The sequence below is a fragment of the Chenopodium album genome, chromosome 2 (assembly GCF_948465745.1).
Source record: "Chenopodium album chromosome 2, dcCheAlbu1.1, whole genome shotgun sequence".
In the NCBI taxonomy this organism is placed as follows: Eukaryota; Viridiplantae; Streptophyta; class Magnoliopsida; order Caryophyllales; family Amaranthaceae; genus Chenopodium; species Chenopodium album.
Window position 1 is genome coordinate 71,980,011 of NC_137835.1, and position 22,536 is coordinate 72,002,546.

Below are 22,536 nucleotides of genomic sequence, written 5' to 3' on the forward strand. Positions count from 1 at the left end.
TTTATAAAACATAATTTGGACCATTAGACTAAAACTTTATAACATTAAAAATAAATTTTACAACATAAAAGCTTTGTACCCAACACGAGTGACTAATCTTTTTCTTGTTATTGAAATCTTGCCTTCCTTGCTTTGTCCTTCTTTATCATTTAGAATATTCTCAACAATAGGCTTTTTCTTCTCCTTGAAACCCTGTTTGTTGCATAAGACATATTGGAATGCCAATTTTTTCTCTGTATGCCTTTTACTGGTAGACTTCCTAGTGTTAAAACCAGCAGCAAGTGCATATGATTTATAAAATTCAACACCCTCATCAACACTATTAAATTTCATTCCTATTGCAGGTTTTAACTCATTGCGGCACATAGGAAACCATTCTTTTGTTCCTCCGGGAGTTAATATAGGTACTACTGTAGGAGTAGTTGGCACACTTGCATTGGCATTAGAAACATTATCAAGTTGTTCGTTGTTGTTAATTATTTCTGCACAAAAGTAATTTTAACAAGTTAAAAAAAATTTAGAACAAATGAATAAAATTTTAGAACATATGATTTAATATTTAGAACACATGATTAAATCAGAACAGAAGACATTATTTAGAGCATAGATTTAAGACTAAAGTTTAATTAATTATTTACAGCATAATTTGGAACATTAGACTAAAACTTTAGAACACATGATCAAATATTTAGAACACATTATTTTAGACATCCCATTAGAAAAATCAAAACATGTTCCAAAATTTTACTCATTTGTTCTAAAATCAAATGATCCAAATTATTTATCAAATTTCACTCATCAACATTCTCATTTATTACTTTCCGTTGTTTTCCTACCAACATGCTCTAATTTTATACACACATGTTCCAATTTTATACACACATGTTCTAAAATTTTCAACCATGTTCTACGATTTTGGAACATGTTGTACATAAAAACATCCAAGTTTATAAAAAAAAAAAAAAAAAAAAATTGCTTCATTATTTGCTTGTTCATCCATAATTGTCAACCTAATATAATGAACCTGCAAAAATAAATTCAATCCAAGCAATTAAGTTTAATAAATTCCACATCAAAGAAAAAAGCACTCCACATAATCAAACATAAAGCAAACAAATGCTTGATGAAAATGGAACATAATCAAACATAAAACAAACATAATCGAAAATCGAACAAAATCGAAGCAAACAAAATCATAAGAATTAAAATTGCAGCAAACATAATCAAACAAAATCATATAGTAAATCGAACAAAATCGCAGCAAACATAATCAAACAAAATCGTAGCAAAAAATTGAAGCAAAAAATCGAAAAATCGCATAAGAACACTAAAATTTTCCAGAACACTAAAATCAAAAATTAGAACATCAAATCTGTAAATTTTAACGAAAATACTAAATTAAGATCACTCATTACTAAAATTATAACAAAAATCCAACATTCAAACCATGAAATTCGAAAATTACTGACAAAAATTAAGGAAAAATCTAACGGAACTTTTGTTGATTATTTACCCGAATAATCTATGAAGCTTGTTGATTCTTGCTATTGCTGAAATCTGACAAAAATCGAACGGAATTGTGTTCGAAATCCTTGAATCTCATTGAAATTTAAGCTCGTAGTTTCTTCACTCTGTTTTTCTGATTAACAAGTATATTGATGAAAAGTTTGGTTTTATTAGAGCCGTTGAGATCGTTTGATCCTAAGGCTTAGATTTGTTCTCATATATTAGAAATGTTCTCACATAAGAACCTATTCTCACCGGATCCCTCCCCTATATATATATATATATATATATATATATATATATATATATATATATATATATATATATATATATATATATATATATATGTATGTATGTATGTTAAGAGCACCCACAATGGGTAACTCACTAACCTCCCCACAACACTCTCTCTCATACTTTGGGGTAGCTCACCATTGTAAATGGTGACTTGTGAGTAACTCACCCCATGAGGCACTTCTCTCTCCCAGGTAACTGACAACATTGGACCGTGTACAAGAATTTCATTATTTTAATTTTTTTTTGCTTTTTTGTTGTGTGAAACGACAACGTTTTGCATAAAATTGCCTCATTGTTTACTTTGTGTCAGTACACTACAATGACACTTGAATAAATGTAGCCTTTATGCATTATTTGCCAAAATTTTGTATAGATTTAAAAGGGTGAAATATCTTATAACGGTTTTTAAAAAAAATCTACATTGCACAAGAAAATCTACATTGCTTTTAAAAAAAAATTACCGTTGAGTTTGTCATAATTTTATCTATAAATAGAGTCCAATATTGACATATATTTTCACAAGTAAATTTTTACCTTTTCTCTATTAACACACAACATTTAATTTTCATATTGTCTAAATCCAAAAAATATTAACCCTACTTATGGATCCTAATAATCCAAATTAAGGAAATAATTTTTACCCCCCAAACAATCCAAATTACCAAATGAATTCCAATTCTCCAAATTTTCAAGCTAATTTTCAATTTGACCCAAATACCCTTTCTAATCCAAATGTTCAAAGAATGTTATATTATAACATTCCTAATCGGCCAATAATACCTCCAAATCAACCATTGCCTAACCAGTTCCCACAACAATTTCCAAACCAATTTCAACAACAATTTTTGCAACATTTTCCCCAAAATTATTTATCTAGTGCAACGTTTCCAATGTCTCAACATTTTGGTAACCAACTAAATAATAATCCAGCAACTCCTGGCGGTGATGGAAGTAGTAACAAAACTCCTCCCGAAATCAATGCTACTGATGATGACAATGACGATGAAGAGGTTGACGTGGTAGATCCAAAAGAGATCAACAACGCTTCCAGTAGTAAATGGGGAGCACAAGAAGTTGATGCACTTGTATCCGCTTGGATTCATTCTGCGCTTGATGATCTAGAAAAGGGGACATATCAGACTTTAAGGGATATATGGAAAGGTATATGATTTGTATGAGCTAGCTAGGGTAGAAAAGCCTTCTATCATACAACGTAGGACTTTGAGAGCTATGAAAGGTCGATGGGGTAGAATTAACAAAGAATTAAATATATGGGTCGGTTGCTACTCGGAAGCACAACGTAGAAATGGGAGTGGTACCAATAACCACAATGTTATGACTGATGCTCAAGAAATGTATAGAGCAGCACAAAATGGAGCACGATTTACTTTACTCAGTGTGTGGGAAGAGCTGCGTAAATGTGATAAATGGAGGCCAACAAACAAGCAAGTGCAGGAAACCAGTGAAAGTGGTAGCTCCAAAAGGTCAGAATTAGATACTCCTACAGATGACGGAAGGCGTGGACGACTCGATGGGGTGAAAATGGCTAAAAGAAAAGGTAAATCAGTTGCTAGTTCTGGAATTAATAGTTTAGATTCGTTTACCCAAGCCCCATCAGAGATGAATATGATGAAAGAGCAATACTTAAATGTTGATGAGAAGCGAGCAGATGTAGCAAAACAAATGTTGGATTAACAATTAAAAGGAGCGAGATGTCATGAAGAGACAAAGAAAAGAGGAGAAGAAGAGGTTCAAATTATTCAGTGTTCTACTTGCAAAATCACACCTCACCGAAGATGATGAAAAACTTCTTCAGAAACTAAAAGAGGAATTTAGCCATCTCTTAGGCTAGTTTGAGCGTCTTTTAAGTCAATTTAAGCTTAAATTTATAGTTTTTCTTAAGTTGTGATGTTTAGTTTATTAATTTGTAATGTTATGGTTATATCCTTTAATGTTGTAATGGTCTTATTATTTATTTCAGGAGTGTTTTATTTAGTTATTGTTATATCCTTTAAAGTTGTAAGTCTTTCATCTTCTGGAATGGGATGTTAGACATTATGTTGCAATTGGATGGCAATCTGAGAACATTATCAATAATATTATCTACTAGATTACCGTGTGCCCATACATTGAATTGTAATTGGATAGAAATCTAATACTTTATCTAAAATCTGATCGTCTAGGGTTGTGTGCATTAACTTTAATTGCTATTGGATGGAAAACTGGATATCTCATCAGAAAATCTCATCATCTTGAGTTGTGTGCCCATATACTTATTGTAGGGAATATTTCAAGCGTTAAACCCCTAGCTTGAACCCCACTGTGATCATACACTAAAGTACGGTGGCGTCCAAAAGGGAAGAAGATAGAGCAAAAGAGTCGCCAACAAGTTTTAGGAACTTGTAAACCGTTCACAGGGTGAAGGTTACACCCCTTAACGATCCAAGAGATTGTCAACTCCATAAGGTCTAGAACCAAATAAGGGTTCGGGGATGAAGGTACAAATCCAACCTAAAAGAGATTGAACCTGCCCTAATAATAGGCCTCTACTTTATTCTGATCGTATTCATGTGCGCTTTTTAATTAACATGCAATCAATAGGTTTAACCCTAAACCTGTTTATCTATGTTGGTTGAATATAATGCACAAATAAACTATTATTGGCGATTACTTGAAATTATAATCAAATTAACCCTAACAAGATTATTAAATATCTTATTAAGTGTGATTACAAACACCAATTCCCTTTAAACATGCATAAAAGGCGTGATCAAGCAATAACAATAAATAATGTATCAAGCAACATAATAATAATGATAATCATACTTAAAAATAATCATCATCAAAATAATAATAATAATAATAATAATCATAAACATCATAAATTATAACAATTATAAACATAATCATGTTCATGTTAATATTAAAGCATAATAATAGCAAGATCCTAGGCATGATACTAACAAGATTAATAACAAACCCTAGCATGTCACTAAGCAATAAAAATCAAATCTTTAACCCTAACATGATACTAACAATCATAAATATTAGGAAGAACATAGGAAGCATCGCAGGAATCATAAAAATCATATTTGATATTAAATTTACCCTAGACATGATACTAGGAATATCATAACAACGATATAAACATGATTTCTACATCATAATATCAATAAAAACCATTAAAACACTTACTTTGATGCTTCGTACCTCTTTCTAATAACAAAATACACACGTTAGTAACTTCAAGGAAAATAATAATTAAAACAATTAAATCAAATAATTGAAAGAGAGATTTGGGACCAATTCAAACCCTCAGAAATTAAACCTTTCACGTCTAGAGCGAAGGCAACTTCGAATATGGCTAGGTGTTTCTAGATCTTGCGAATGCGGAATTTTGTATATGAAAACAAGGTTTAGAAAAAAAGATGAATGAATTAAGAGAAAATTAGAGAATTAAAGATTGCGAATGAAAACTGATTTTTGATGAGAATTCTTGAGAATTGGTGAATGAAAACGGAGTTTTTACGACGTTATTTATAGAGAAAATAAGCCAAAAAGATAAAATAAACAAAACAGAGTCTGACGCACAAAAAACAGAGCTGGCGCAAACCCTGGCTAACTGGCGCCAGGCACCAACACTAGCGCCAGGCGCCAATGGCTAGCGCCAGGCGCCAATGCCTGGAGTCAGGCGCCAAGCCTGGTTTTAACGCGTTTTTGAAAATCAGATAAGTTTGCCGTACTGGAGGATAAAATCGTATATTTTCCTCGAAAATGCTATTTGATCCTTAAAACTCTGAAAAGTCAACAAAACTGCAATTTATCAATGCTAATTGAATTAGAAATGAAAAGAACCTTCTAGAAGAATCTAGAAGACTAAAACCATTCCTAATTGCATTAGGAATGATAAATCATATTAGGCCCTCCCCTAGATCATTGGGCCGCATATAAGGCTCAAACCGGGCCCAGTTTAGTAAATTGGTCATAACTTCCTCAATATTCATCGGAATTGGGCTTATAATATATCGTTGGAAAGCTCTTGTCAAGCCCCATCCAACTATACTACTATTGGACCCATATAATGAACCAACCAAACTGGATTGGCTATTTTCTTAAAATAAGTTTTCAAAAACAGAGAGAAGAGAAAATAAATTAAAAACTATCCGCAACACTAGACTTTCCACACTTTCACTTCATTCGATTATGATTCGACGTGAAAGGTACTCATCACTGGGTTTGGTTTTGGGGAGACACAAATGGGTGTCTACAGAAGCCCCCACTATGACTGAGTTTGGAGAAACGCAAGTTTCGAAAACAAAAGTCAAAGTATCGGTATGGACGGAGAATGATTCAGAACTTTCTGCGATCCTAAATCACTCTTGTAACGCCGATACCTGCAAACTAGCGTTAGTTAAACAGATAAAAGAGTTAAGAAACGCGTATCTTGCACCGTTGAGCACACGTCTCTGAAAGTAACCGATTGTTTTGATGACCTCCTACAAGCTAGAGAATGACATCCCGCTTGAAAACTGCTACGCCTGTAACTGCTTCCAAATTAGAAGATTGCTTCGCCTGAAATTATCCTCCTCCGCTATGATAGTATTCCACATCCAAGGGAATACCATCGAAGATTGCTTCTCTTGAAACAATCCTCAGCTGTTTGTGAAAACTTTCCACAATCTAGGGAACGCCGGTCTAAGGCACTGGTTTGAACCGCTGCCTATGTGAGGGGTGCCAAAAACAATAATAATAACCTGTAATTCCAGCAATTATATTAAATATAATAATTAATAATATTATTATTATAATAACTAATAATAATAATATTATTAATTATTACAATAAGATACAAAAATAATATTAAAAACAAGAATTCAATTATATATATAGATATAAATATTCCCAAATGCAATACAAAAAAAAAAAGTTGCTTACATATACAAATAATAGTAAGTACATATATAATGAATAATAAGTTATATAGTTCAAAAGTTAACATAAATAATTTACAATTACAATGCCATTTACATGTTGAAGGTGATAAAAGACGCCAACATGTCACGAACTTCATTAAGCTCCTTGATTGTCAACGGACCATCCTTTTGGACCTTGCAAAACTTGAAATACAAAAACATTATTTTAAAAATAATTAATTAGGCAAAACAATATGTATTTTATCAAATATTACCTATATGACTTCTATATAGCCCATTTCCTACATTACTTATCAAATGAACTATTTCTTTCTCATAACATGTCAATATTGGGTAGTTGTATGTGTGTAAGCCCTAAAATTGTATAGGAGAGCATTTTATTAAGGTTTATGACGCTTTTTACTCAAAATGGCCCGAATATGGCCTATATGACTTTACTTTTCCCGTTTCCTACATTTCTTATTAAATGAACTTTATTTATCTCATAACATGTCAATATTATCTAGTTATAGGTGTATAAGGAAAGAAATCTTATCAAAAGAGCATATTAACACAAAATGGCCCTAATATGGCCCATATGACTTCTATTCAGCCCATTTTCTACCTTTCTTGTGAAATAGCCTTTTTGTTTCTCATAACATGTCATTGTTGGATAATATTAGGTGTCTAAGGCTAGAAATCACATCAATATAGCATTTCAATAAGTTTAACAACGCATTTTACTCAACATGGCCCAAATAGGGCTTATATGACTTCTATGTAGCCCATTTTCTACATTACTTATCAAATGAACTATTTCTTTCTCATAACATGTCCACGTTGGGTAGTTGTATGTGTGTAAGCCCTAAAATTTTATAGGAGAGCATTTTATTAAGGTTTATGACGCTTTTTACTCAAAATGGCCCGAATATGGCCTATATGACTTTACTTTGCCCATTTCCTACATTTCTTATTAAATGAACTTTATTTATCTCATAACATTTCAATATTATCTAGTTATAGGTGTATAAGGAAAGAAATCACATCAAAAGAGCATATTAACACAAAATGGCCCTAATATGGCCCATATGACTTCTATTCAGCCCATTTTCTACCTTTCTTGTGAAATAGCCTTTTTGTTTCTCATAACATGCCATTGTTGGGTAATATTAGGTGTCTAAGGCGTGAAATCACATCAATATAGCATTTCAATAAGTTTTAGGACTTACCTCATCAAGATGTTGAGTGTCCGTACAATGAGTCACAATGTCAAGCATGAATATCATCACATACAAAGCACAATCAAGTCCATTCTCTTGTTGTGCGCACTAGCATATGACAAACAAATCACATCAGTGAAACATGCAAAGGAAATGAGCAAATATTTACTAACATAGATTTTCAAGATAATCACAATATCATGTAAATTACCAACGGTGTTTTCCATGTTGGACCCTTTGGAGCACGACAATGTAGCTTCTTCATAACACTGTAGTAAAAAAAAGTACATTCAAATTTGATTAGTCGTATGATTACTAAATTAGTTATTATTAGCAATAATCATCACTAGGTTGCTATATATATTTACTTTTGCAATATAGACTTCACGAGCCATTTCTCCGATGATCGAGCTGAATCAAGGTGATAAATTGTGTTAGTGGAATTACAAATCACCATGAGGCTCCAATGCTCCCTACATAAGTTCACAATAGACAAGGTAATTAATATTTAGGAGTCAACATATAATGAGGCCAAATCGATTGAATTTGACATGGTTAGACTTACTCTCTATAACATGGGGCAACTATGAACTTGTCTCCCGCACGCGCTGATTCCCTTATACTCTGTTCAACATAGTACAACACGTCATGGGGGTTGCCTATGATTCTAGTAGTGGATAACTGCTCGGGGCATAATCACCCAACTTTACAAGGAGAATCAGTGTCAGTTAAGTGCTCCTATAGTGCTCTGCGTGCATGAACATTGAATAATTTATCAGATGTAGGATAATCACCATCAATTTGAATAACTTGAAAAAAGTATAGATTATGTGGGCATTGAAGTACCTCATGAATGTTTGAATGAGGGAAATGTTAAGCTTTGCACCACGTAGAAATTCCTTCACATCTTCTTTGCTGATCCATGCAATTGCATCCTCATCATAGTGGAACATTGCCTTAGGAAGTGCAACTTCCATGGGATCGACCAAATGACAAGCACGGTTGTGAAGAAAGGTCATGTCAGCAGAGAGCGATTGAAGAACAATGTCTTCAATAAGTGGAGTAGGTGGCATGGGTGAACCTTTCGAAGAGTGCAACTTCGACGCTTGTTCACTCTTGGACCGTTGTTCACTTAGCTTCTTCTTAGGTTGATCAATTCTTTTAGGCTTCTCCACCCTCTTTCTCTTTGAAGTTTTGCTTCCATTCGAAATCTGAAATAGTTTGAGAAATAATAAGTTTCAACTCACAATCACTTATACATATGTAATTATGATATGGTTTGAGAATGTATAAGTTTATTAGTTGAGAAATGAAGAAAATAGGCAAGTGAGTAGCCATTTCGGCTCAAATGACCTTGATTTTGGTGAATTGGACCCAAAACCTTAGAACTTAGCGATTTTAATGTAATTTCAAATGACAAACACTTATAAATATGTGATTATGAGTTGTTTTGAGATGCAAGGAGTTTATAAGTTGAGAAATGAAGAAAATAGGCAAGTAAGTAGCCATTTCGGCTCGAATTGGCTTTATTTTGATGAAATGCGCCAAAAAAATTAGAACTTTGCTTCTTTTATGCAATTTCAACTCACAATCACTTATACATATGTAATTAGGATATGGATTGAGAATGTATAAGTTTATTAGTTGAGAAATGAATAAAATAGGCAAGTGAGTAGCCATTTCGGCTCGAATGACCTTGATTTTGATGAAATGATGAAAATTGCTTAATTTTTTTTTTTTTAAAAATATGCAACTTCCGCCGCACCGGGACACCCGAGGGAGCCGCCCCCACTGCCGGAACAGCAAAGGCAGCCCGCGCCGAGGCCACAGCAGCCCCGACAGGTGGCTGCCAAGGCTGTAGCAGCCACGGCAGGTGGCTGCCAGTCTGCTGCAGCCTTGGCAGCAGCCTGCCTGGGCTGCTGCTGCCTCGACAGGTGGTTGCCATGGCTGTAGCAGCACAGGCAGGTGCTACCGAGGCTGCAGCAGCCATGGCAGCCGCCTGTCGAGGCTGCAGCAGCCCAGGTAGGCTGCAGCAGTCTGGCAGCCACCTCAATGGTCTAGGCACAGTATCCTCTTCCACGGTTCCATCGAAAGCCTTTTTCTGCCTACGGTACGGGTGATCACGCCTAAGGAACCTTCGAGTCCGTAGGTAGACATCTTTGTGAGAATGAGTCAGGTATACGCTTGATGTGTCATCAATACATATGGGGCATGCTTTTTTCCCTTTGACCTTGTACCCACACAAGTTTCCATATGCAGGGAAGTCATTCATGGTCCACATAAGGGCTGCACGCAATGTGAACATCTCGTTCTGATGAGCATCGAAAACGGAAACCCCTTCGTCCCACATCTTTCTCAAGTCGTCAATAAGCGGCGCAAGGTAAACATCTATGTCGTTTCCAGGTTGCTTAGGACCAGTTATTAGCAATTAAAGCATTACATACTTACGTTTCATGCACAGCCAAGGAGGCAAATTATAAATCACTAAAAGTACCGGCCATGTGCTGTGTTGGGTACTAAGAGTGCCAAATGGATTCATCCCGTCCGTGCACAACCCAAGCCTTAAATTTCTGACTTCATTACCAAATTCCTCAAACTTCAAATCAATGTTCTTCCACTGTGGAGAGTCAGCTGGATGCTTTAGCATTCTGTTTTTCTTTCTTCCCTCTGCATGCCACCTCAAGTTTTTAGCATCTTTTGGTATTGAGAACAGACGCTTAAACCTTGGAATAATGGGAAGATACCGCAACACCTTAGCAGGAGGTCCCTCCGTGCCAGGATTGCAACTCATGCGCTTGTACCGCGACCGCTTGCATCGTGGACACTCCTGCAGTTTTTCATACTCATTTCGATATAAAATACAGTCATTAGGACATGCATGTATCTTCTTATACTCCAAACCAAAGGGACACATGAGCTTCTTTGCGTAATAATAAGTGTAGACACCCATTTGTGTCTCCCCAAAACCAAACCCAGTGATGAGTACCTTTTACGTCAAATCATAATCGAATGAAACGAAAGTGTGGAAAGTCTAGTGTTGCGGAAAGTTTTTAATTCTTTTCTCTTCTTTCTGATTTTGAAAACTTTATTTTAAGAAAACAGCCAATCCAGTTTGGTTGGTCCATGATATGGGTCCAATAGTAGTGTAGTTGGATGGGGCTTGCAAAAACCTTTCCAACGATATATTATAAGCCCAATTCCGATGAATATTGAGGAAGTTATGGCCAATTTACTAAACTGGGTCCGGTTTGAGCTTTATGTACGGCCCAATGATCTAGGGGAGGGCCTAATATGATTTATCATTCCTAATGCAATTAGGAAAGGTTTTAGTCTTCTAGAAGGTTCTTTTCATTCCTAATTCAATTAGCATTGATAAATTGACTTTTGTTGACTTTTCAGAGTTTTAATCAAAATCAAATAACATTTTCGAAGAAATTATATTATTTTATCCTTCAGTACGATAAAATTATCGGATTTTCAAAAATGCGCTGGAATCAGGCTTGGCGCCTAACCCCAGGCCTTGGCGCCTGGAACCAGGCCTGGCGCTAGTGTTGGTGCCTGGCGCCAGCTAGCCAGGGTTGGCGCCAGCCCTGTTTTCAGAGCGTCAGACTCTGTTTTGTTTAATTTATCTTTTTGGATGATTTTCTCTATAAATATCGTATTAAAAACTCCGTTTTCATTCACCAATTGTTTTCATTCATCATCAATAATCATCTACATCCATTATTCACCAATTCTCACTAATCATTCACCAATTCTCACGATTAATATTCATCAACAATCATTAATTCTTTAGCATTCTCTAAATCATTCATCTCTCTTAAAACATTCCTTCTTCTTACTTTGATTTTCATACAAAATTCCGCATTCACAAGATCTAGAAACACCTAGCCATATTCGAAGTTGCCTTCGCCCTAGACGTGAAAGGTTTTAATTTATGAGGGTTTGGTCCCAAATCTCTCTTTCAATTATTTAATTTGATTGTTTTGTTTATTATTTTCCTTGAAGTTACTAACGTGTGTATTTTGTTATTAGAAAGAGGTACGAGGCATCAAAGTAAGTACTTTATTGATTAATTGATATTATGATGTAGAAATCATGTTTACATTGTTATTATGATATTCCTAGTATCATGTCTAGGGTAAATTTAACGTTAAATATGATTGCTATGATGCCTTTTATTCTCTTCCTAATATTTGTGATTGTTAGTATCATGTTAGGGTTAAAGATTTGATTTTTATTGCTTAGTGACATGCTAGGGTTTGTTATTAATCTTGTTAGTATCATGCCTAGGATCTTGCTATTATTATTATGCTTTAATATTAACATGAACATGATTATGATTATAATTTTTATTATTGCTATAATTTTATTGTCATGATTATTATTATTCATGTTTATTCTAATGATTGATTATTTATTATTATGTTGCTTTATTTTTATATTGTTATTGCTTGATCACGCCTTTTATTGCATGTTTAAAGGGAATTGGTACTTGTAATCACGCTTAAAAAGATATTTAATAATCCTGTTTAGGGTTAATATGATTATAATTTCAAGTGATCGCCAATAATAGATTTATTTGTGCATTATATTCAACCAACATAGATTAAACAGGTTTAGGGTTAATCCTATTGATTGCATGTTAATCAGAAAGCGCACATGAATGCGATCAAAATAAAGTAGAGGCCTATTATTAGGGTAGTTTCAATCTCTTTTAGGTTGGATTTGTACCTTCATCCACGAACCCTTATTTGGTTCATGACCTTATGGAGTTGGCGATCTCTTGGATCGTTAAGGGGTGTAACCTTCATCTCGTGAACAGTTTACAAGTTCCTAAAAAACTTGTTGGCGACTCTTTTGCTCTATCTTCTTCCCTTTTGGACGCCACCGTACTTTAGTGTATGATCACAGTGGGGTTCAAGCTAGTGGGATTTTAAAGGCTTGAAATTATTCCCTACAATAAGACTTAGGAATTTCATTCCCATCAGGCAACATATCACTTAATGTGGTCAACAAAGAAGTAAAACTGATGTCCGTCCACCCATGCTTCGACTTAATGTTGAAAAGTGTTAGCACGGCCGATAGTTTGGAGTATTTTTTGCACCCGGGATACAAAGGCTTTTTGGAAGCCTCCGATAATAATTCAAACACTTCACCTTCAACACCATGCAACATCTCATCCACTTGTTCATCCTCGACCGCATTCGCCTGATCTTCATCGGCTCCTTCCTCACCATTATCAACAATATACTCATCATTCTCGTATTCCTCGTCTACATGAATCTCATTGTTTCTAACACGCACATCATTCCGATCAAGATCCCCACTGTACTATCCACTTTCTTCGTGCCAAATCCACACATGGTATAATTGCCTAAACCCACGACATAATACATGATCTCTAATGATTTCAACACTATCGACCACATTCACATTATTACAATCAACACAAGGACAATAAAGGTCTTTGCCTCCCAGTTTGCGTTGATAAGCTAAATCCCTCTCGCAAAACTATTGAACCCCATTCCAAAATTCCAATGTATCGCGTCTACCATACATCCAACCACGATCCTTCTCCATTTAGTAAATTGTCTCTAAACATATATAGCACCATATAATTATAATGTGTAAGTGCTACATATTTTATGTAAATCAAATTCAAGTACAAAACGTGAATATACCATTCATATAGTGAAAAAATGCATGTTTCCAAAGGGTCCTTATCACTCCAACCTAACCCATCCTTGAATGTCTACTCTCACTAGTGAATGTATGTCAACTTTCCAATTTTAAGGAAAATCCGGCAGCATTTTCCCCTAGTTCTCCAAGTACACGATGTAGATAATTAATTACCCACATATGTACCCAGAGAACATAGTGAGGAAATGGTAAGCCAAGATGTTCCTTAAAATCGAAAAGAAAACATACATTCACCACCTAAGTGAGAGTACACATTCAAGAACAGTCCCAATCGGGGACTATTCAAGACTTTCTCCTAATGAGAAAGCCTTGAGCGGGTATCTAGGCATATGATGATGCAAGTATTCTATATATTGTTGTATTTATTTGCAATTAAACAATACACAAGTTGCAATTTCATGAATAAACTTTTATTAAATGGATAAATAGAAAGAAATATAGCTAAGTAAAGTTTATAAGTCATACCAATATAGCAACTACCCACTTGAGCTCAATATGTAGTCCTCAAGCTAAACTCGTGCTTCAATTCACATATGAATCTATATATTAAAAAAACAAAAAAAAAAAAATTAGGTTAAATATTATGTATGTACTTCTCATAACATGTCAATTCACTAATTTATTTCTAAGCTAAAACACATCATTCATCGAACTAACAATTGATAAACTATGTATTGACTACTTTGTTCAAAATTCATTTTTTTTTATTCAAAATTGCTAAACTAAAAAGGTTATTAATCTCTAATTTTTTTCATTTTATTTATTCAAAATTGCTAAACTAAAAAGGTTACTAATCTCTAACCATTATAACAAACCAAATTTCAACTAATTAAGTAACAAGGCTAATATTCTCTACTTTATTCAAAATTACACATCAAAACAAATTACATTAACCATTAAAACATACTAATATCCAACTAAATGAGTAACAAGGTTACTAATTTCTAATATTTTCACAATTTCCCAATAAAAAAACCAATAATTGAAACAAATTGAAATAAAATTATATTCTAACCTAAATTTTAATTTGCCTAACAATTCTTCAACATGCAAAAAAAATTATATGTACATAAATGGAAAATTATTGTGAATAAAGAAAAAAAATTATACCTAAAACAATCAAATTATTGTAGTTTAATGTAGCTTAAAGGGAGGAGAGATGGAGTAGCTTCCGTGGTCAGTGGTGCGGTGGAGCGGCGGCAACCTTCAGGGTGGTGGTGCGGCGACAACCTTCAGGGCGGTGGTGCGGCGGCGACCTTTAGGGCTGTGGCGTAGGAAACGAAGAGATGAGGTCGATGGTCTTCGAACAGGGGAGAATAGGACACGAGCTGTGGTCTTCGAACAGGGGAGAAGAGAGGTTGCGCGGCGTCTTCGAACCTCCGTTCAAGGTGGCAGCAATGGTGGAGGGAAAAGTGGAGGCGCAGTCAAATTTTGTGGGTTTGCTCGAATGAAACAGTAGGAAGAAAGGAAGGGGGAAGAAAGGAGAAAATAAAGGGCGGCTTTTTTTTTTTTTTTTTAATTCCACCAGTTAACAAAGGCCGGTGAAGGTGGCGGTATTGGTGGATGGAAAAGGGGGAGGGTGGTTTTCGCTCAGCTCGAATGAAATAGTGAGATGGAGTAGGGAATGAAAGAGAAAGAGAGGAAGAAGAAGAAAAGGCCGCGTTTTTTTTTTTAATTTGGCACCGGTTCAAACCGGTGCCTTTTGTTATTTTTGGCACCGGTTCAGGCCAAACCGGTGCCTTATCTCTTGTTCTAAAATCCCGCCCATTTCTAGACCGGTTTTGGCCACCGGTTTGGCTTGAACCAGTGCCATATGGGGGCTGCCTATTGCTATTTTTCTACTAGTGGCCACCTTGCTGTTTCGATGTTCACTCGTCTCTGAACAAAGAGCCTCTTTTGGATATGTTCACGCGTCTCTGAACAAAGAGCTTCTTTTTGATATGACTCCAATTTCCGCTGTGATAGTCTTCGAAAAGATCACTGCTTTTATCCTTAATGCTGCTATGCCAGTACGTCGGCGCTTTGCTGCTTGTGAACCAGTATGTCGACAATCCTCTTTTATCTGGGAATAGTTGCCAACATAACTCTTGTATGATGTATGACAATCCGATTTAGGGAAAGTTGTCAATGCCACGTAACAATCCATCTTTGGAAATGTTGCCACGATGAAGCGACAATCCGTATCTCGGAAAATTTGCCAAAATCCAATTTTTGGAAAAGTTGTCAATGCTTCGTAACAATCTTTCATAAGAACTTTGCTACGATCGACAATCCACATCTTGGAATATAACTCTTAAAAGCAATCTGCCTTGGAAATTTGCCAACGCTATGCGACAATCCTTTTGGGAAAATATTGCCACTATTGACAACCCGCGTCTTGGAACATTTGCAAAACAGAGTCGTCCGACAATCCACTTCGGGAAAATTTGCCACTTGCTGAAGACAATCCACGTTGAGGAACTTTTGCCGAAATTTATGATGAGTAGAGACCTACGACAATCCTTTGGGAAATTTTTCCCTAGGGAACTGGGTGTATGACAATCCAATCTCGGAAAACTTGCCAGCGATCTATGAATGTATGACAATCCGAACTTGAAAAAACTTGCCAAACAAAGAAGGAGCACGACAATCCACGCTTGGAAACTTTGCTAGAGATTACAATCCAATCTTGGAAAAATTGTCGTTGAAGAAGATGCACGACAATCCATTTTTGGAAATATTTCTTGCTTTTGAACCGATTGTAATGAGCCAATATTTTAGGCGCTTAAGCTAAGTGAGACGATCTTTCGTCAGGTCGATCACTTATTGCAATTGTAATCAAACCGACTACTTAATCATGTCAAATTGCTTATAGGGGCTAACTGGCGTATCAAGGAACCCGAAATTGCTATATGAGGTCGAAATCACCTTTCTGAGAGGCTTCGATCTCTGTCGCTGCTAAAATATCTCTGGCGCCAGGAATTGGAGTAGGGTCTTCCCTGTTCTGCTGCACCTGTATTTATTTTTTACTATAGAACTTTGCCAATCTCTTTAACCATCTTAGGGTTGACCTAAGGCTTAACGTCGCTTGACTCATTCTTGACATGACTCAAGGTATAAACTTGGCTCACTGTGATCGACTGACTCGAGGTTGACTCGACACGAAGTGAAATGACACGTGTGACTCATGACCCGTTTGTGCATTGTAATGTGATCGTGCAACTCGAAAATGCAAAAAGAAAAAATTTTCCGTCATTTTTGTGGAGGGTACCGACTTTCTCCCAAAAAAGAAAGACGCGAAAAAAGAATCGAAGTGAAGTTTTTTGAAGATGCATGTTGAATGAGCTTAGGTTATTTCAACTGTTGACTCACTGATGAAAGTATTTGGGTAACTTAGGCACGGACGCTAAGCACTTCATAATTCAAAGTACAATGACAATTATGATTAATGAGCGATTTTGATATGACAAGGCATGCTTAGCGTTATGTTAAGATTTCATGAAAAAGGGTTCCTAAGGGAAGTATATTTGGTCATGTATCTGTGATGTGTGTGATAGTGACACTAAAGCCAGGCCGCAAGAGCTAAGTGTGTGGGAAAATATTATTGAAAAGAGTCAAATGGTGGTGACTCTTAGGCTAGGTAAGCTAATGATGTAAGGATCAAGCCCCCAAGTCTAGCTCTAAATGAAAAGGGATGAGCATAAGAGATCCCTTGATATGATCATGGTGTGAGTGTGTGAATGTGAATATGAATGCATGTTTATTACGGCCGCACCTCGATGTGAGGTTGCCTACGTATCCGTTAGGAATCAGGCCGAACGTAGCTCTAGCCGAACCTCGCACAAGTGTGTATACCTCAAAAAGGTCTTTTAAGGGTTGTAACGTGGTTAGGCTAAAGGTTATAGAAGAAGGGGATAAAGGCTCAAGACCCTAGATAAGCCCCCAAGGTGTGCAACCTTGCTTTTGAATCTTCGTATTTTTATGCTTGAGTTCCTACTCTTTTTTAGCTCTTTTTGCTTTAGCATTTATTTTATTTTAATAAGTGTGGGCAATCCCGATCATGCGGTCTATCACTCACTTGGCATTCATGTTTCTCAGGCACGATACCGAGCACTCGATAAGAGACGCAATCTGAGACGTGTTCTTATCAAAGACATTTTCATGTCAAAGACATTGGAACACTTGCCCTTTTGTACACTTTTATTTACTTTTTGCTTATTTTTTTTGCTATTTTAATCTTTTAAAGTCACTCAAGCTTTTTATGAAATTGAGAATTGCATAAGTTGCACACCATCCCATCCCAAGGTTAGGTGGATGTGGGTTGAAAAAAGAAAGGTCTATCGCTAGACGAGGCTCAAAGTGGTTTATGAAGAAAGGATTGTATAATTGAAGGGTGAAAGGTAATATAATGTGGCTACAAGGGGTGCCTCAAATCATTGGTATACCTTGTGCTTAATTCGACATGGATTTTTTTTTTATTTTTTTTTATTATTATTATTTTTTATGCAATGCGATGATCATATGCAAGGGAATAAATGCTCATTTTATTAAAGGAAAATAAATAGAGAATCTACAAAAGTAATTTAAGGGAAAAGAAAGGTGCCTATGCTAGACTTATTGGGGAAAGGAAAAATAAAAAAGAAGGGAAATTCTCTTTGGTAGACCTCTAATAATAAACATTCTCAGTGGTCAAATGCAAAAAAAGTTATTATCCTTGGTGAACCATATTTTAAAAAGTTTTATCAATGGTAACATTAAGCAAGGTAATTAGGCATTTTAAGCGTAACTATGGTTAACTAATGATGTAATGACTAATTTGACCCTATGGTTAACCCCTTCTTAGATTTTTTTAAAGGAAAAAAAAAACCCAAACCCCTCACCTAGCCACCAGCACCACTGCTGGCGGCTAACCCCCAGCGGGCTTGCCTTCCCACCTCCGGTCGGCGACGCCTAACCTCTACCACCTCCGGCCGGCGACGCCCCACCTCGGCCCCGTTCCTCCTCCCTTTCCCATTTCCCCCATCAATCACCACCTGCCCCACCTCCTCTCTTGCCCAGTTCCCCCACCACTGTTTGTGGGCCCTTATCGCACCCAAAACCACCACGAAAACCAACACCCCTCCCCGACGAACCCCCTCCCCGACAAAACCACCACAAACCCTTGAAATCTACCCAAAAACACCAGAAAACCGAAACCCATTTCTTGGGTTTGGTTTCGAAACCCTAAACGGGTTTGGGTATTTTCTGGTGTTTTGGGGTTTTTAAGGGTTTTTGGCCGGCGAACAAGGGAGGGGGGGTCGTCGGGGAAGAGCGCCGGTTTTGTGGTGGTTAGAGTGATCGGCGGTGGGCATTGGGTGGGGAAAACAGGAAGGTTCGAAAAAGGGGGAGAGAGAGAGGAGGTGGGGGCGGGGGAGGCGGGGCGTCACCGGGGGAGGCGGGGCGTCAGCGAAGGTAGATCTAGGCGCCGGTGCCGGCGTCGGTGGGGGTGTAGGAGGGGGAGGGGGAGAGGGAATGGTGGCGAATGGTGGGGAAGGTGGTGGCATGGTGGTGTTTTTATTTTTTATTTTTTTAATTAATTTTAAAATGGGGAAGGTGGTGGCATGGTGGTGTTTCTATTTTCCAACATTTTGAGGGTTATATGGAAAATAGAAACACCTCAAAATGTTGGTGAATCATCAAATCAAGGTGAAAACGAACCATTCATAGTGAGACGTGGAAGATTAGACAAACTAAGTTTAGCGGGTTATACGGAAAATAGAAACAATGTACGAAACAGAGAGATTCATATGTCATTAAAGAAAGACTTGCTTGAACATATATGGCGTCACTTTGGTAATGAATGAAGGTAACTAGTAGTCGAAGAAAGCTTTTTAGTTTTTAGGATATTTCCGTTGTTATGTTTTTTCTTATTATTATTAATCCAATAATTTGATTGTAACATTGTTGTTTTAATTTATATAATTATTTAATGTATGTAGTTATTTTAATAATTTTGAAACTACTCATGCTCAACAAGCTAAGACTAATTTAATAGTTTTTAAAAATAATAATTAAAATATAAGATCATTAATTAATTATTTTTGTAGGCATTAATTATATTATCAAATTAAGTAATGTAGTGACTACTTTAATAATTAAAAGAATTGAATTTGTTAACATTAAATCACTATAATTAAAACATAAATAATAATATTAATAATTGGTGGGGTATTGATAAAGTAGGAGAGAGAATTGTGGGGTAACTCACCATTGTAGAAAAATTAGAAGAGTGGCTTACAATGGTAACTCACCATAGTGGGAGAGATGATGTGGAGATGATGTGGAGTAAAAAAGTAAGAAAGAGAAAATGGTGAGTTAACCCACCAATGTGGGTGCTCTAAGAGGCTGATAGATATTATAGTTATGATAATATTGGTCACAGATTAGGATTATATTTGTGTATATTTTGTATCCTTATCGTACTAGGCTTCCTAATGCAACGCGTGGTTCTTGCAGGCGGATGCACCATTCTCATGGTGCATACGCTCCAATACAACACTTTTAAAAAAAAGGCGAAATGTACATCACATTGTATCCTAATGGACATGATTATAGAAAAGAAGACAATGTTCACTTTTAATGTACGCGAGTTTTTTGTGCATCAGTTTTGTAAAAAAAGGAATAGATAATACTCCCTCTGCCCCTAAATTACATTCCTCCTTTCTATTTTGAGTATTCCAAAATTACATTCCACCTTTCTATTTTTAGTAAGTTTTTTTTTCTAAATATCCCAAATACACTCTCTTTTTCTGTTGTACTTTTAATGTATACACTAGTAGAAAAATGTACATTTGCGTCGCCATATTTGCGTCACTCATTCTAAAAAGCGAAGCAAATGTTTATTTTTACCATCCTTTTAAGTTATTTGCGTCGCATATTATTCAAGAAGCGACGCAAAACTCAATTGCATTTCAGCTTTCTATCATTTGCGTCGCTCTTATTTATTAAAGCGACGCAATTAATAAGCTTATTTGCATCACTCATTTGTTAACAAGCGACGCAAATAAGTGAGTGAGTAATTTGCGTCACTCTTTTACTAAATGAGCGACGCATATGAGCTTACTACAACATTATAGATTTTGTTATTTGCGTCGCATTTTTATAATTAAGTGACGCAAATAACTCTTTTGGCTTTAGGTTATTTTGCGTTTTTTGACCTTAGATTTTCATCACGTATGCCTACATTTCACTAAACAAAAAGAAAAAAGACAAGAGTTCTTCAATTCCAGTGAATTTCTACAACAAAACACCCACAAATTCGTCCCTAAAATCCAACAAATTCGGCCACTTGTTATTAATTCACTGTAAAAAAAATTCACCTCATTTGCGTCACTCATTAAACAAACAAGTGACGCAAATAAAGCAATTTTGTATTGTCTAGTCAGTCATTTGCGTCACTCCTATATAAACAAGTGACGCAAATAAGAAACAAGAAGTTTATCAGAAGAGTCATTTGCGTCACTCCTATATAAACAAGTGACGCAAATAACAAACAAGAAGTTTATCAGAAGAGTCATTTGCGTCGCTCCTTAAAGGAGCGACGCAAATGACTTTTAAATCATTTGCGTCGCGAGCAGTTGCGTCGCTCATAGAAGCGACGCAAATACACTGTAAATGAGTGACGCAAATGAGCCTTTTTCTACTAGTGATAATTAATGTATTTACATTCCACTTTTAATGTTTGGTTGGCTAATGGACTTTTTCACCCTTTAATTTTTCAAAATCCTTGTGCCAAATTACAATGAATATGATTGGTTTAAAATATTCAATTAGGAGCATGTGATTGGTCCTTCTTTTTTGCAAAGGATTGATGACATGTCATGAGTAATCACTAATCTATCTTTGTTTTACTCAAAAACATTATTTAATGTTTTGTACTTATTGCATTATCAAATTATTTTTATTTGTCTTATTCTTTCCTTCTTAATTCCTGTGTAAATTTCCAAAGAGAAATGTAATTTAGGGACGGAAAGAGTAGTAATTATTTACCATACATTAATTACAATACATTTTAGTTTTTTTTTTTTTCACCAAAAATTCAGTTTCTCTCTCTCAAGACTGACTAATTATTACATTTTGAAAAAAGAAAGCAAGCAAATAAACAAATTTTGAAAAAGTTGTAGATAATACAATGTACATTAAAATGAAAAGACCATACTATACTATTAAAATGTAATGAACATATACATAAAGTGAAAAAAAATATACTATTAAAATGTAATAAATATATACCTAGAGTAAAAAAAAACAGTTGCTATTTTCTAAACACTATACATCTAACATTAATATTTGCAAAGTGAATCTATCTCTTTTTATAGTTTTGGGTAGGAAATAGGATCTTATTTATTGGTTGAATAGTATCTCTTACGTAAAAACACTTAAAATTTATCTATTCCTAACCTACTTAAAATTTATCTACTCCTATTTAAGGAAATCTTTCACAACAATAATATTTCATACATATTTGATCATTATAAAAAGTCTTGGTTATCCAATACCAAGCCCCTCGATAGAATACACGATCGTTTAGAGATGGTGGTGGGAAGAGGACATCATTCCTGTTTATTGCACAACTCCAGCTATGACTTCGAGATGAATAAATTGCAATTGAAACATTATTCTTATTGGAACTCCGTGGATGATGACATTTAAAGGCAGCCACCTTAAAACTATTGTCTCCATCGTTAGAAGAAGGATATCCCAATATATATGTCAATGGATGACATGGGTCGGAACTGAAAGGACAGGAAGGAAGTACCAAGGACTTTCGAATACAAGGGTTCCATATTCTAAGTATACTCTTGTGGTGAAACAACTTCTGACACATCAACATTAACCCATTACAAGTTTCATGAAATTCATAAGTAACTATATTATGA